Source organism: Castor canadensis, chromosome 10 (genome assembly GCF_047511655.1).
Source record: "Castor canadensis chromosome 10, mCasCan1.hap1v2, whole genome shotgun sequence".
In the NCBI taxonomy this organism is placed as follows: domain Eukaryota; kingdom Metazoa; phylum Chordata; class Mammalia; order Rodentia; family Castoridae; genus Castor; species Castor canadensis.
In genome coordinates, this window is record NC_133395.1 from 145118168 (window position 1) to 145133508 (window position 15341).

Here is a 15341-nt window from a genome sequence, read left to right on the forward strand (position 1 = left end):
AGTTAGAAATAGGCCAGGAAGGTGTGAATGTGAATCTGTGTGAGCTCAGCAGTCTTCAGCTGGGATCTAGCCTCGGGCGATGCAGGGATTTACACAGTAGTTGAAGTGGCAACCCATCATTGAGGCAAGATCACTTCTGTATGATCTTCTGGGGGACACTGAAGGGCCTCCATGCGTCCGCTGGTATTAGGCACTGGAAGCCTAACTGGCACACCTAATTTCAACCCTCTCCCAGAAAGCTCAGGCCCTAAGGGCAGCCAGAGCAAGGACTTTGCTGAGGGGCAGAATATCTTACCCATGCAGACATGTCCAATCCCCTCTACATCTCTTCCTTCATCCCAAGGATGGCTAAAATGAATCTCCGAAGTTCATCCACCCACCAAACCTCTCTCTTCTTCCTTCCCCAGCTCAGCAAATGGCCCCAACCCAACAAGCTCTCTTCGACTCTCTGTTTCCTCTGCTCTTCCCTGCTGGCTCTGCCTCCACAATCTATCCTTAACCTTACCTGTCTCACTGCCTCCCTTATCATCTATTCTTCACCCAGCAAACACCTGAATCTGTAAAACCTCAGACACATTAGCCCTTTCCTTGCGTAGACCCCACCAATGGCTCCACCCTTGACTTCTCCCAAGGATCCCTGTCCTCCTGCCCCTCCTACCATGTGCATGGCATTTTGTGCCCTACTCTTCGCTCCTGCTCTACACCTGCTGCTTCCCTCCATTCACTCAAACTTAGCTCCAAGGGCACCTCTGCAGAGATGCCTCTCTTTCTGCCTGGGCCCAAGGGACCCACTCTTGGCTTGCTTGCTTTCTCTCATCTCATTTCATGGGGTATTCATTCCTGCCTGACGTGGTCTTCTTCACTGATCCCTGTATCTCTCCACTTTGCTTTTCTGGAACGTTCACTACATGAGGGCAGAGCCTTGTTTGTGTCTTTTTGTTATATCCCAAATCTAGAGCACTCCAGGTCAAAGCAGGAGGTAGGCAGGTGTGATTTCCATCCCCACCAGAGGTTTTTTTGAAGTGGCAAGACGCCAGTGGGAACGAGGTGACATGCTGCCAAGTCTTTTGGGGAAAGGATGTGTACTATATGGGGTCACCTGCAAATTCCTAATCCCTCAGTAGCAGCAGAACTCTTCCCACCATTTAATGTGGCTCAGGGTAGGAGCACAGACCCTAGCCAGCATTCCCAGGAACCCAGGCAGTGAGCAATTAACTGACTTTAGACCTTTCTGAGCAATGGAAAATCCATTCTATATCCTGGGAAGTCTGAGGCATAAGAAAAGGGCCAAAAAGCAGAATGGGAAAGAAGACAGTGAACAGAGTGGTGGACCTCCCTGGGGACATGCTTCTGTGTTGTTACTGCCGGGGCCAATCCTGTGGCTATTTAGGGTGTGGGAGGAGTGAATTAGAACTTCATTCTCCTTCAGTGGACTTAAGTTGTCTCTACTGCAATGGCTGGAGCAATGAACTGCGTTTCTTCAGTGTCCGGGGGCCTGTGGGTTCCTCTTGAGCCAGTTCCCATACCCAGACCCTCTTGGTGGTAGAGTCGGAAGTGGGAAATACAGGCTTTGGAACAAGCTGGCATGTCTTCTGGCTCTGGACCAGGAAGTGTTCTTACTTCTGCAGCTCTAGCAATCTCATACAGGGGGGCTTGGGAGGAAATGCACAGATGGAGGTTGAGGGAGAGAAGAAAGCACACACAACAAGTTGTTGGCAAGCATCCACCTATCCCACCCGAACGGAATCCCTGACTGATGACAGGAGCTGAGCTGTGGCCCCAGGAGGGCAGGGCCTCTTCAAAGCATTCTCTCCTCAGCGCTCTGGTAGCCCTGGGACTCCAGCCGTCCTGTCTGCCAGCCTGAGCTCAAAGGCCCTCTGTCTCCCCTAGGCCTGGTGTTGAGAGCCAGCCTCAAGATAATGAAGTGAGTGAGCTGGGGTGCTCATTCAGAGTCTCTTTCTCACTGTAAGAAGAGAAGAGGGCCCTGAGGGGAGGCAGACTGGTCAGGTTCACACAGACAGCAAGTGACTCCCCAGGCTGGGAAACCAGAGCTCTGTCCAGGTCTATCCTGTGACTCCCAGAGCCACAGTGGTAGCTGTATGACCACATGAAGGGAAAGTAATGCTGTCAGAAACAGTGTCAGTATCATTTAAAAGAGACCAGAAGGAAATTTTTACATGTTACAGTAAAGAATGCTAAACTAATACACTTTAAAAATCTTAAAGCAAAATAATTTTCTACAGAAAGGTCAAGTACCTGAGTAACTCAAGATGTAAATAATGTATAGCAAAGAAGAACTCTCACTTACATGCAAGACTCAAACTACTGGGAAAGCAACTGTAGTGGGATATGAAAAAAAAAAATTCACCATGGCCAAATAAGAAAGATCTGTCCAAGGAGTGTAGGCATGAATCATCATTACAAAACCCATCAGCGCAGTTCGTTGGGTTTTTAGGCAAAGCAAGAAATGATCACTTCAACAGATGCCCAGCAAATATTTCATGAAACATAATACAGTGTTTTGTATAAAAAGCTTTGGCTGATTAGGAGTGAAAGAAAATATCTTTAATAAAACAGAAGGATTGTATCAGAACTAATAAGTTACGGTTTTAATACGAAATGTTGTCCACAAGCTTGTTGACTAAAGCCTGGGTCCCCAGCAGGTGGTACTATTTAATGGGAGGTAGTGAAACTTCGGGAGGTGGAACCTAGCTGGAGGAAGTAGGTCATGGCAGGAGGTGTCCTTAGGGTTACGTCTTGCTCCATCCCTTCCTGTATCTCTGTCTTTGCTTCCTCCACTACCCTGTCAGCCCAGAAACACAGGCAAGTGACTGGACTGAAACCTCTGAAACTGCCAATCAAAAAAAAAAATCTTGCCTCCTTTTAAGTTATTCTGTCAGGTATTTTGTCAGAGCAATGAAGTCTGACTAACAGCCATAGGAATCATTGCCCTCAAATGGGGCATTAAATGCCTTTGGGAATCTAGGAAAGACTGGATGTTGTCTCCACCAAAATAAGCATGCAGACACGCATTCAAGGTTTTGTACAGTGTATAAAGGGGCTTATGGGCTGCTTGGAGCCTTTTGGACATTTATGGACATCTATGGACAGTTATTGAGTTATAGGGGATGTCACCTAGTAGCGTAACTATGGCAGTTTATTTACCTAAGTGTTGTACTTTAGCTTCCTTAACTTTGGCTCACAGTGGAACTCAATTCTCAGTGTTGCTGGAAGGATGAGATGAGGTTAATGTACGTTAAATCCCTGACCTATTGTCAGTGCTCAATAAAGCATTGTTCAGAATAGCTACATGCTTTCTGGAATAAAATAAAAATTCCTATCTCATCTATGACTGTTTCATATTATGTCAGAGATCCTAAACAATGAAATGACCTAGAAAATGATTTAAGCTACAAATATTAACAATAAAGATAAGGACCATTTTTGCAAAACATTTAAGAAAATAATATGAGAAATACTATTAGAGCTAAGAAGTGTTAGTGTGTTCAACAGATTTCTTCTGTAGTGGAAATAAGCCTAAGTTAAAAGGGGGGACCATTCTATCTCTCATAGCAACAACAGAAACTCAGATATGAACTTAAAAATAAATGTGAAATTCAGTCAGGCAAATTAGGGAAGAAAAATAATAAGATGCATCCAGATTGACAAGGAAGAAGTAACACCATGTCTGCTCACAGATCACATTATCTTACATGTAAAAAATCCTAGTGGATCCACTGAAAGAGTTTAGCAAGTTTGCAAAACACAAGATGAATATACAAGGTCAGTCATCTTCTTTCCATATACTTATGATGAACAACCTGAAATGGAATTATGAAAATAGTTATAACAGCATCTAAAGGGATTAAAATGCTGATAAATAAATTTTCTTTTGGTGGTACAGGGGTTTGAACTCAGGGCCTTTCTTGCTGTTGTGAGGCAGGTGCTTACCACTTGAACCATGTTCCCAGTCCTTTTTGCTTTCATTATTTTTTGGATAGGGTCTTGAGTTTTTTGCCCAGTGCTGGCCTTGTATTGTGATCCTCTTACGTATGCTTCCCATGTAGCTGATGTTATAGGCCTGGATCATCGGTCGAGATGGGGTTTTGCTAACTTTTTCCCCAGGCTGGCCTAGAATTGTGATCTCCTGATCTCTGTCTCTTGAGTAGCTGAGATTATAGGTATATATCACCATACCAGGCCCTACAGATAAATTTTTAAAAAGAATCATGTAAAGACATTGTTAGAACAATCTCAGTTTCTGTTATTACACTCTGACGATGCAATATAACATGCTCTGGGACCTAATGTGTAGAGATTTCTTCCCCATCACTCACTAAGCCATTCCCTAGTGGGACATGAGCTAGGTGTTCTCTGATTCAATTCAGATTTGGTGCTGTCTTCCTGAAGGTGGTGTTAGATCCTACAGCCTGAGGGTTCGTCTTACAAGGCTGCCCCCACTTCAGATACCAATCACAAATCTAGTCTGCCCATACTTCTGACTGACAGGCTACAAACCAGGGTTCTGACACCCCTCCTTGGGGCTCAAAGGACTCGGAAACACACTTACTGGTTTATAAGATAAATGGACAGAATGAGAGATGCACAGGGCAAACCCTGGTGTGTCACAGAATTTTTAAGAAATGAACTTGGAAAGTCTTCAGCAGGGGAAAAACTCCTTAATTTAGGACAGTGTGTGTGTACTGCGGACTGTGGAAATGACCCCCACTGAGGGAGTGCTGTCGGGAGCCTGAGAGCCTGCCATTCAGGAGTGTGTCAGATGGTACTGCTGGGCACTAGGATCAGACAGTCCAGGGTAAAGGTTCAACTTATAATTTTTTGACTTTACAGTAGTATGAAAGCAATACACATTCAGCAGAAACCGTACTTGGAAACTGTGAACTCTCATCTTTCCCAAGCTAATGGCACTTGGTCTAATCCTCTCTTGAGATGGCAGGTAGCAGCATCAAGCAGGGACCATAGCTAGTGCTGTACAGTGCACTGCGTTCAGGCAGTTACACGAGACACTCAGTACTTTCTATAAAACAGGCTTTGTATTAGGTGATTTTTGCCCAACTGTAGGCTAATGTAAGTATTCTGAGCACATTTAAGGTCATCCGGGGGTGGGGAGCTGGAGGTGTGGCTCAAGTAGTAGAGTGCCTATCTAGCAAGCATGAGGTCCTGAGTTCAAACCCCAGTACCACCACCACCAACAACAAAAAGTCAGCTGGGTAAGCCAGATGTTCAGTAGTTAGGGGTATTAAATGTATGTTCAACTTAGGGTACTCTTAATTTTCAATGGATTTGTAACTTCTTTGTAAGTTGAGGAATATCTGTATTTTTAAACACTGGCTCATCTAGTTATCACTGAGACCAACAGAGATTAAGTTAACAAACATTACTCAGCTGGTAAGTGGTGGAATTGGAATTGGAATCCAGCCACCCTACTTTAGGGGCTGGCTCCAAACCACCCTGCTGCAAGTGCATCTGGGCTCCCTCTACTCTGTCCCTTCATGCCATCAGTCTGCATGTTCTCCTGGAGCCCTGCTCCTCTCCTGCCACAGGACAGGTCTATCTGTCCACCTACAGCAGACACATGGGGTGTATACCGGCCCTCCTGTTAGTACTTGTGTTGACCCTCTCCTGGCTGCTGCAGAGCTGTCAGGTGGGCCCACATTCCACTTTCCACATAGCAGCCAAGGAGTGATCTCTGAAAAAGCAAATCAGATCTGGTTACTCCTAGCCTAAAACCTTCTAGCAGCTTCCATTTACACGTGGGGTCCAGTCCTGGCCTTTACAATGGTACTGCCTGCTCTTGGTGTCTATCTTAGGCCTGCACTACCTTCACTTCCTTCTTGTCTCCCAGCACAGCAAAGGTGAATTCCTGGTCACTTTTAGGTCACCAGTTAACACCTCTTCTTCAGAGATTCTTTTTCTCAGTGTCTGCTAAGAATAAACCCAGGATGTGACAGGTGAAGTGAGATAGGGGTAAGGAGAGGGCTATACCTGACACCTGTCATGTCCAGGAGGCTACTCGTAAAGCCTCTGCTTTGAGCTCTTTTTGCATCCCTTCATAGAGCAGGACCCCACTGCCTGCCACAGTTCTATGGAGTACCCCAGGTCTGCACTGTTCACTGTCTTCCCAGAGCCTCAATTTTATCATCTGCCACTTGAAGGCCCAGCCATAGTTCCTCATCTACAGCTCTAATTCCACAGGTTCAGAAAACGGGCACTTTGCTCATAACTATTTGCCAGAAAAGCCTGAACTCATGTAAAGGCAAAAGGCAAAACCTGATCCAAATTTACTGAAATCCTCTTTGGTAGAATACTCATCATGGCCACCTGAGAGCTGTTAATGTGCTTGATTATGGGTTGCTGCCACAAGCCCTGGAGGAAGTGAATGTCTACCAGGACACCTCTGAAATGTCACATAGTGTTAAGCGAAGAAGTCCTTCTTTCCCCAGGAATCTCAAGACTACCTGCTCCATCTTCCAAAATGCTGCCTTCTCTTGTCTGCTATTGTCTCCTCTCCCTTTCTCTTTGGGGGTTTATACAGAAGGCTTCATTCTTTAAGGGTGTAGGAGGGAGGGCAGTTAGGTGCATGAATTTAGTCTGACATTTTACTTGACTCTTACTTGAATAATTCAAAAAGGAGAGAGAGCTCTTGATTCATAAATACTTTTAAAAACAATCCATCCCAGAGACTCGATGGGTGGTGACAGTTCACATTCCAGGGAGAAGGAGTTGATTAACCTGTGCCTGCAGATGGGATGACCCTGAGCAGGACAAGCTCATCCGGCCTGAAGCAAATCGACTGAATCCAACTGATTGAGAGGAGACATACTTTAAACAAAAGAAAAGGCACTGTTCTTTGGAAATGTTAATGTCACAAAAAGTGAAAGAAAGGCTGTGGGACTGTTCCAGGTTACAGGATTTGATGACCAAATGCAATACCTACTCTTGAACTTGATTCTGCACTGAAGGAAAAAAATGTTATAAAAATAAATTGTTAGATCGGTGGAAAAATCTGCATAAGACAGTGGATTTGAGGAAGGAGTATGTTAGTGTAAAAGTTACTGAAATCAGTAACTGCACACTGATTAGGTATAAAAATAACCTTGTTCTCAGGAAAAATACACGGAATATAGGTAAAGGGTTGTGGTCTATACAGTTTACTTTCAAACATATACATATGTTATGCAAAAGTATATGTATACATGTACATATGTATTGCACACACACATACACATAATATTCCCCTTATCTGCAGGGGATATCCTCCAAGACCCCCCAGTGGATGCCTGAAACTGAGCCTAGTACCAAGCTCTATGGATAGTTTTTTCCTGTACCTGCCTATTAAAAAACTTAATTTATAAATTAGGCGCAATAAGAGAGTAACAACAATAATTAAGGATAAAATAGAACAATTATAGCAACATGTTATAAAAATGTTATGCAAATGTGGTCTCTCTCTCTCTCTGAAAATACCAAATTGTACTGTGCTCACTGTTCTTATGATGATGTGAGGTGATGCAGTCAGTGCCTGTGTGGTGAGATGAAGTAAGGTGCCTGATGTAGCATTGTGACTCAGTGTTAGAATATTACCTAAGGGTTTTGTGAACACAAGCACTGTGATACTAAGACACTTGATCACAACCTAGATGGCTACTACGTGACTGTGTTAGTCAGCATTCTCTAGAGGAACAGAACCAATAGAATGATTTATAAGAGGAGATGTAGATTGGCTTATACCATCAGAGTCTGGATAGTATAAAGGTTGCCTACAAGCTAGAGAGATGGGCAAACGAGTAGTCCAAGAAGCTGGGCTTCTCAGAACAAGAGGGATGCACAGTGCAGCCCCAGTCGAGACTGATGGCCTGGAAACTCTGGAGAGCCATTGGTGTAAATTCATGCTCAAAAGCTGAAGGATCCTTGAGCATCAAAGTCTGATATCCATGCACAATGACAACAGCAAAGTAGGCATCTGGTCAAGAAAAGTTTGAACTTGCATATGCACATACCAGCTTCCTCTTTCTGCTTTTCATTCCATCCCTACTGGATGGTGCCATCCTTGCTCAGGGGAGGGTCTTTGCCACTCAGTGTCCTAGCCACAAGATGGTCTTCTCTGACAACACTCTCACAGACACACCCAGCAGTGTGCTTCATCAGTTTTCTGGGTTCTCAGTCCTGTCACGTTGACAACTAAGACTCACTGTCACAGTGACTCAAGAGTGGGTAGTGTATGTAGCGTGGACACGGTGGGCAAATGGATAATTTGTGTCCCCAGTGAGATGGAGTGGGACGGTGAGAGGTTTCATTATACTACTCAGGACAGCATGCAGTTTGAAATTTATGAATTATTTACTTCTGGACTTCTTTCATTTAATATTTTCAGAAGCTCACATAAAGGAGGACTATTACTGTGTGTGTGTGTAGAGGGAGAGAGAGAGAGAGAGAGAGAGAGAGAGAGAGAGAGAGAGAGAGAGAGAATAAAGAAAATGCACGAAAGGTCAGCAATGGGTGAGTAGGTCCCAGTAAAAGAATTAAGTGGGTGTTCTTTATTGTACTGTTTATATGCTTACAATTTTTCTGTAAATTTAAAATATTTACAAATAAAAAGTTAAACATCCATCCATGTATCTTATTATTTCTGCTCACCCCTCATCACCTACCATTCAATATTAGCTTGTCTTAATTATCTGGATTTTTTTTTGAGATTGCTTTGCAAATGCTCTCTGTAATTACCCTTTTGTTTTTGTTGTGGTAGCTTCAGCAAGTGTGCTCTTCCTCTGTGAGTGCAGTTTCCTGACAATGTCTTAATGTGGCTTGTGCTTGAGCATTCAACTCTATCTTCTCTGATCTAGACTTGTGTTAAAGGCTCCATTTTCTTCTTACTCATACTTGAGTGGGGGAGATCTGGCTGAGAATGGATGCTCCTTGCTCTCTTCCCTCTGCCTTTCAAACAGGGTTACTTGAGCAAACCCTGCCCTGTTCTGCCAACTTCCTGGTGGCTTGGAGAACTCAATGTCCTGAGTCTCTGTTATCCTAGGGGTGAGGTCTCCTGAGATCCAGTGGTCTGACCGTCATTCTACAAAGGACTGAGTTCATTCTTGTAGTTGGTAGCATTCTGTTGGAACTTGCTTTGCCAGAAGACAGCTACAACCCAGAATTCAGGGCCCTTGGGACTCCGGACACTTCCAGAGTGTCACTTTGCCACTTCTCAGAGAGCTCCTCTTGGGTCTTCAAGGCAGAGCATGGTGTTGGTGTGGGGGGAGGAGAAAGGCATGAAATAGCTGGCTTGCTGTCCACATGCAGTGTTCACATTTTGGGGGTGATGGGCTATGGGGCAATATTTCTGATTTGCAACACTGGAAACTTTGCAGATTTGGCCCTGCACTGTCCGGGTAGGGGAGACTGTGTCAGGAGTTGCTGGTTTTCTCACAATGAATGGCATTTATTCAAAAAGAAAACACACTGACCCCTAGTGAAGAAGAAGGGAAGGAGAGGAAGAAAAGGAAAGAAGGGAGGGAAGGAGGGGCAGGCAGAGGCTGCAGAAAACAGAAGGGTTGGGTGACAAGGCCATGGATCTATTTGTGACCAGACTCCTCTCCCTAGTGACATCCTAACCCTTGCTTGTTGTAACACCTTCTGGGCTGAGCTTCCGAACACTTCAGGGTTAAGGTGACAATTTCACCCCCACAGTGAAGCAGATCCTGGCTTACTAATGGTCAGAATCCTTACCGGGACATTGGAGGTTGGACCCCCTACCCCCACAGGCATGGGAAGAGAGGCAGAGAGTCCCCATCCTTGTCTTCTCAGGGCAGAAGTGCCATGAGTCTTGCTCAAAGACTTTAGGGGGAGCACTAGAGTCAGGCTGGGAGAGGGCAGGCCCAAGGAAACAGGCATCTTCCCAGAGGCCAGTGGTGCACTAGGGCTGAAGTGACTTCTGTGGCTAGGTGGGGATTGGCAAGGCTGAGAAGGTTCTAGAGAAGAGCTCAGAAGAATTTTGTAGGAGAGAGACAAAGCTCACGTGGGCAAAGGCCCAGCAGAGGCAAAGGGTCACTGGAAGGGGCACCAGAGAGGGTAAGAAAGGAACTGGTCACCATTAGGGTGCTGGTATGAGGCACGGAGCCAACAGGGCTGAGGCCCCAGATTGGGAAGATGTGAACTGTCACCCTCGACCTGAAAGGACAGGGGAGAGGAAGTCACTCCCCAGATGAGCCCACGTGCCCAAGATGGCGACAGAACCCCCCCCCCGCCCCGCCCCGATTTCTCTGCCTCTGCTCTCAAATGTCAGAGCTTCCTGCAGTGACTTGCTGCAGCTCCAGCTTTTGTGGGAGGGGAAGAGGATGGAGCCTGGGCAGGGAATGAACGCTGACGTCCTTGAATCCTGGCCGCACCACACACCTTTCTGTGTACTTGGCATATAATCCCTCAGCGCTCACACACCCAGGAGGAAGTAACCCTCCTTTCTAAAGTGGTGGGCGCTGTCTCCATCCTGTGTACCCGAAAAAGCAAGAAGACTGGGGAGTCTGGCATCAGAGCGTGTGCCCCTGGTCCCGCCCCTGCACAAACCTGGCTAGGCACTCGGGTTGCTCCCAGGGGACCCCCCTCTTATCTTTAGCCTCCACTCCACTCCCTTGATTGTTCTCAGTGCCTACAGACTGATGCTTTTGTTCTCCCCAGCCTGATTTTGTCTAGGCCTCTTCCCCAGCTTTAGAGTCCCTCAGTGTCGCCGTTTAGTATCGGTCATCCTGACGTGCAGTTGAGCTGTCCTTTGTCTGTGGCAGCATCTCCCACATTTCAACCATTTCCCTGTCAAGTGTGATTTTTCCCAAGTACTTAACCACTGTATTATGTACTTAGCCTTGTTCTCCCAATCAACTCTCTACTTAAAAATATTTATTTAAAAGGAAATCTCACTGGGTGCTGGTAGCTCATACCTATAATCTAAGCTACTTGGGAGGCTTAGATTGGGAGGATCAAGGTTCAAGGCCAGCCAGGGTAAATAGTTCACAAGACCCCATTTCCAAAAAACCAGAACAAAATGGACTGGAGGAGTGCCTGTTTTGCAAGTGCAAAGCCCCGAGTTCAAACCCTAGACCACCTCCCCACCCCAGAAAGGAAACCTGATATCTCTCCCATAAGTGAAAAACAGACTTTTTAATGGACCTGAAATAAACAGAAAACTATTCAAATGTAAAGGACTTGCCCATGGACCCCCCCCCCCATAATTACGAGCTTTCCCTCATAGTACCATTTGAAATCACATGTTTATTTGTGATGATTTATGTGAACATTTAATCTTTCAACGATGAGTGGAGGCAAAAGGAGATAACTTGAGATGATGGGAAAATACTGAAGAGGTCAAAGAATGTGCCCTCTGAAGAGGAGCACTGTGGGTGAGGCAGGAGAAGAGCCCTCTGCAAAGGATGTACTCGGTTCAGGCAACAATTCCAGAAAACCGCTTCTCTTGAGTCCCATGTCAGCTACCACCTGTAGTAATACCAGCAGCTTCTCCAAAGCCTTGCTTCTTTGTGGTTTGATCCTAGTTTCCAGTGGGCAATCTTTTTAGTTTGTCTACTTGTGAGTCATCTGTCTCTTATTCTAGATGTCAACTCTATTGATAGCTTTCCATCACTATAACAAACACCTGAGATAATCAATGTATAAAGCAAAAGTTTTATTTTGATCCACAGTTTCAGGTTTCCATCCATGCTCACTTGGCCCTGTTCTTTTGGGTGGGGCCACACATCATGGTGGGAGGACATAATGGAGCGAATCAGCTCATCTCATTGTTAAAAAGAGAGAGAGAAGAGGGGCCAGGGCTTCACAATCCCCTTTGAGGGTACATCTCCCATGACCAGAGACCTTCCACTAGGCCCTGCCCCCTTTTTTTCCCTCTTTTTCACAGCTACCATATGCCTAGATGAAGATGGAAAGTTTTGGGTTTCCCTGTGTTCATGAGAAGTCAGAGGACTGCCATTGGAGCTACTAGAGTCCATTTTTAATGCGGAGATGAGTTTGCGTCAACACAATGGAGTTTTAAGGTTTTTTTCTGGTCAAATTCATTCACCTTTTATCTTATTGTTTCAGCCTTTGGTTTCTTGTTTAATAAGTTCACCCTTCCTCCCAAGATTACATAAATAGCCGCGGAAATGTGCTTCTAATGTTTTTATGGTTTCATGTTACATTTGAATCTTTAATCTATCTAGAACAAGAAGCAGGAATTAACTTTATTCATTTCAGGGGACTGTTTATTGAAAAAAAAAAAGCCTATGCTTCCCCACTGATTTGAAAGGTTATCTTTTCATGTATTAAGTGTTTATGTAATTCCAGATCGACACATAGATTTCCTGTTCCGTTCTATTGCGTTCTTGCATCAGAAATTCAACGTTTAAAAGATTTTCTCTTTAATATCTAATAAGATGAATCCCTCTTCTCACCCATTTTGTTTTGTTCTCACGCACCTCTTGCTAGAAAATGGACATTATTACAATATTATGTCTTTGTATTCCAGGCCATGTGATAGCTCTCTGTTTGCTAAATAATTTGTATTTTTCAGGTAAGAGAGGGAGTTTTCTGACATTATGTCTTGTGTATGTTTCCTTGTTCAGTTTATTCCCAGGAATTTCTAATTTCTTATTGAATTGTGAATGGGATCTTTTTTCCTCAATATATTTTGTTATGGCTATTTTGGGGCATTTGGCAAGCCACAAGGATTTGTATATTTATTTTGTAGCTGGCCACCTTACTGAATTCTCTCTTCAGTTGAAATAACTTCTTTCCCCCTGTGGCTTTCTTTGGATGTTTTACTTCTGTACCCTTTTGTGGCAGTAGCATTTTTGGGGGACGGCTGACCCTCCCACGTGGCCTTGTGCCGCAGCTTGGGGAAAGAAGCAATTCACCCTCCGCGAGCATTCAGCGATCCATCTCCAAGCAAAATATTTTTTCCGTGAAGGAACTTGTTTTACGTCAGTTGGTATTTTGGTCAGGAATTACAGAATGTACTTCGCAATGAGTTAAAAACATTCTGCCTTTTAAAACCAGGCCTTTTCCAACAAGATCAACAACAAATGTGTTACTTTTCTCACACCTTGGACATGTAGGAAAATGTGTGCTCAGGGAGCTGGCCGGGTGCCCGCCTGGGGAAGGTGCCAGGCTGGATGAATGCTATGGGCAAGGACCTGGCTTATTCTTGTTTGCTGGACTTTGAATAGCTGCTAAGAGTCCCTCTAGAGCTCATGGGCACCACAGGTCTGTAGAGCCCAAGCCAGGGCAGCTGGCAGCCTATACCCAGGGGAACAGCTCTCTCCATGCAGAGTGCTGTGTAGATTTGATGACTGTCACTGTATGTTTTGTTTGCATCATCTCACTTAAGATCCATGCCACCCAGGCAGGAGGAAGCCACTGCAGAAGAGGGACTGCAGAGCCACGTGTTCAGAGCAGTTTCCTTCAGGCTTCATGGAAGTTCCGAGGCAGAACTGGGTTTGAACCCAGCTTAAATGTGATCATCTCAAAACACCTTTATACTCTTAATTAATTAATTAAACATTGCTGAGGACCTCAATGAGTGTTTTTTAAATGTGACTTACACATATCATTATTAAAATGTATTTGAAATGAAAATGGAGAAACTTGTAGGGCACAGAAACACTGTGCTACAGTGGTGGGGAGGGGTGAAGACACACTCTCCCTCTGGCTTTAAGGAGGCTTTCTGCAGTCTAGCCATCTGCCTGCAGGGTGATTCAGGGCCCACCCAGTGCCCACCACCCGCCAGCCCTCTCTTTGCTGTTCTTTCTGCCAAGATTCCCTGCTGGCCTCTCCCTCTATTCCCTCCCTCCCTCCCTCCTGTAAGCTCCACCTAGCTGTCTTCAGAGACACACAACAAAGCCAGCAGCCCCTCACAGCACTTGCCCCAGCCATGTTAGTCATCCCCCTCGACCACACCCAGCTTTCTCTGCCCACTGGCCTCCCGCTCCATGGGGACCAGGCCAGGTTCTGCCCTTCTCTCCTACTCTTGTCCTATCTCATGTTGTCACTCCTCGTGTCAGAATGTCCCACTATCTAGACCCTAGTCAGCCCCACTTCCCACCTCCATGGTCCATACTGACCACTCACCTAGCACACGCAGGACACAGGCTCTGTCCTGAGGGGAAGGCACATCTCAATGGGGAGAGGAAAGCGATCCCCTTAAGACAAATGTGAGGGCACACACAGTTTTAATAGAGGGGTGTTGAACCCAGGGAGTTCAGATGACAGTGGGCCTGAGCTAAGGTGGCATGAGAGCAAAGACATCTTGTGAACAGGCCAGGTGCTTCTCAAAGGCAGCTGCTCCCTGGAGATACTGGACATGGAGAACAAGTGGCAAAAGCAACTTTATCTCCTCCCTGAGCCTCAGTTTCCTCATCTATAAAATGGCAGTGGTAATTGTTTCCAGTAGGGGACCTGTGGGCAAAGAACTTTATCTCCTTCTCTTGTCCAGAGGTGGCCCTGGCTACCCTGCCCTCTCTTGTCCCTCTGGGCCTGGTATACTCTGTGGCTGATTCTCTTTCCCCAGTTACAGCCACAGGGGCTACCTGGGGATAGGGATCCTGTCAGCCTTCCTGAGTCCCCCAGGTTCCAGGCTGCACACCCATACCTCTGTAGAGGGTAAATCCAGCTGGATGCAGGCGCCTCTCTAGGCAGCTCAGGAGGCAGCCAAGGCCAGGCTGCTCGCTAACCAGCTCACGTGCTCCTTGCATTTCAGCTGCTGGGGCCTGTGCCAGGGCAAGCAGGAGAACACAGCCTAGAGCTGCAAGAAGCCCTTCTTTCTTCCTTTTTAATCACTAACTCTCAGCCTTCCTCCCCGCCCCCCCTTCCAGGAATGTTATGAATGGAATGTACAAATTCCAGCCTGTAAGCTCAAGGCCAGGAATGCAGGCCCAGCGACCTCCCCACCCAGGGCTGCCCCTCAGCCCTGCAGACTGTGATCTGAAAGCTAGTGACTGTAGTGACTGTCCTGCTTATCTGCGACAGATACTCAGAGGGATGTGGCTTGGTGTCTGTTGTGGGAGAATAAGGAAGCAGGCTCCTGGTGGTGAAGTGAGCAAGGCCAAGAGCACATACAGTGCCAGGACACACATGGGCCACCCTCACACCTGGGCCTTGGGATTTGAACACATAGGCACATACACAGCTTTTATATATACACACAGAAATAGTACAGGTGGGCACACACTCTGGTGTAGACACAAACACCATTCTCTTCACAGAAATTTGTATGTAGTAGGGGTGATTGCTCACACAGAGACATGTCCTCACATACCAGATGTTTACACGCTGTGGACCCCTACACATAC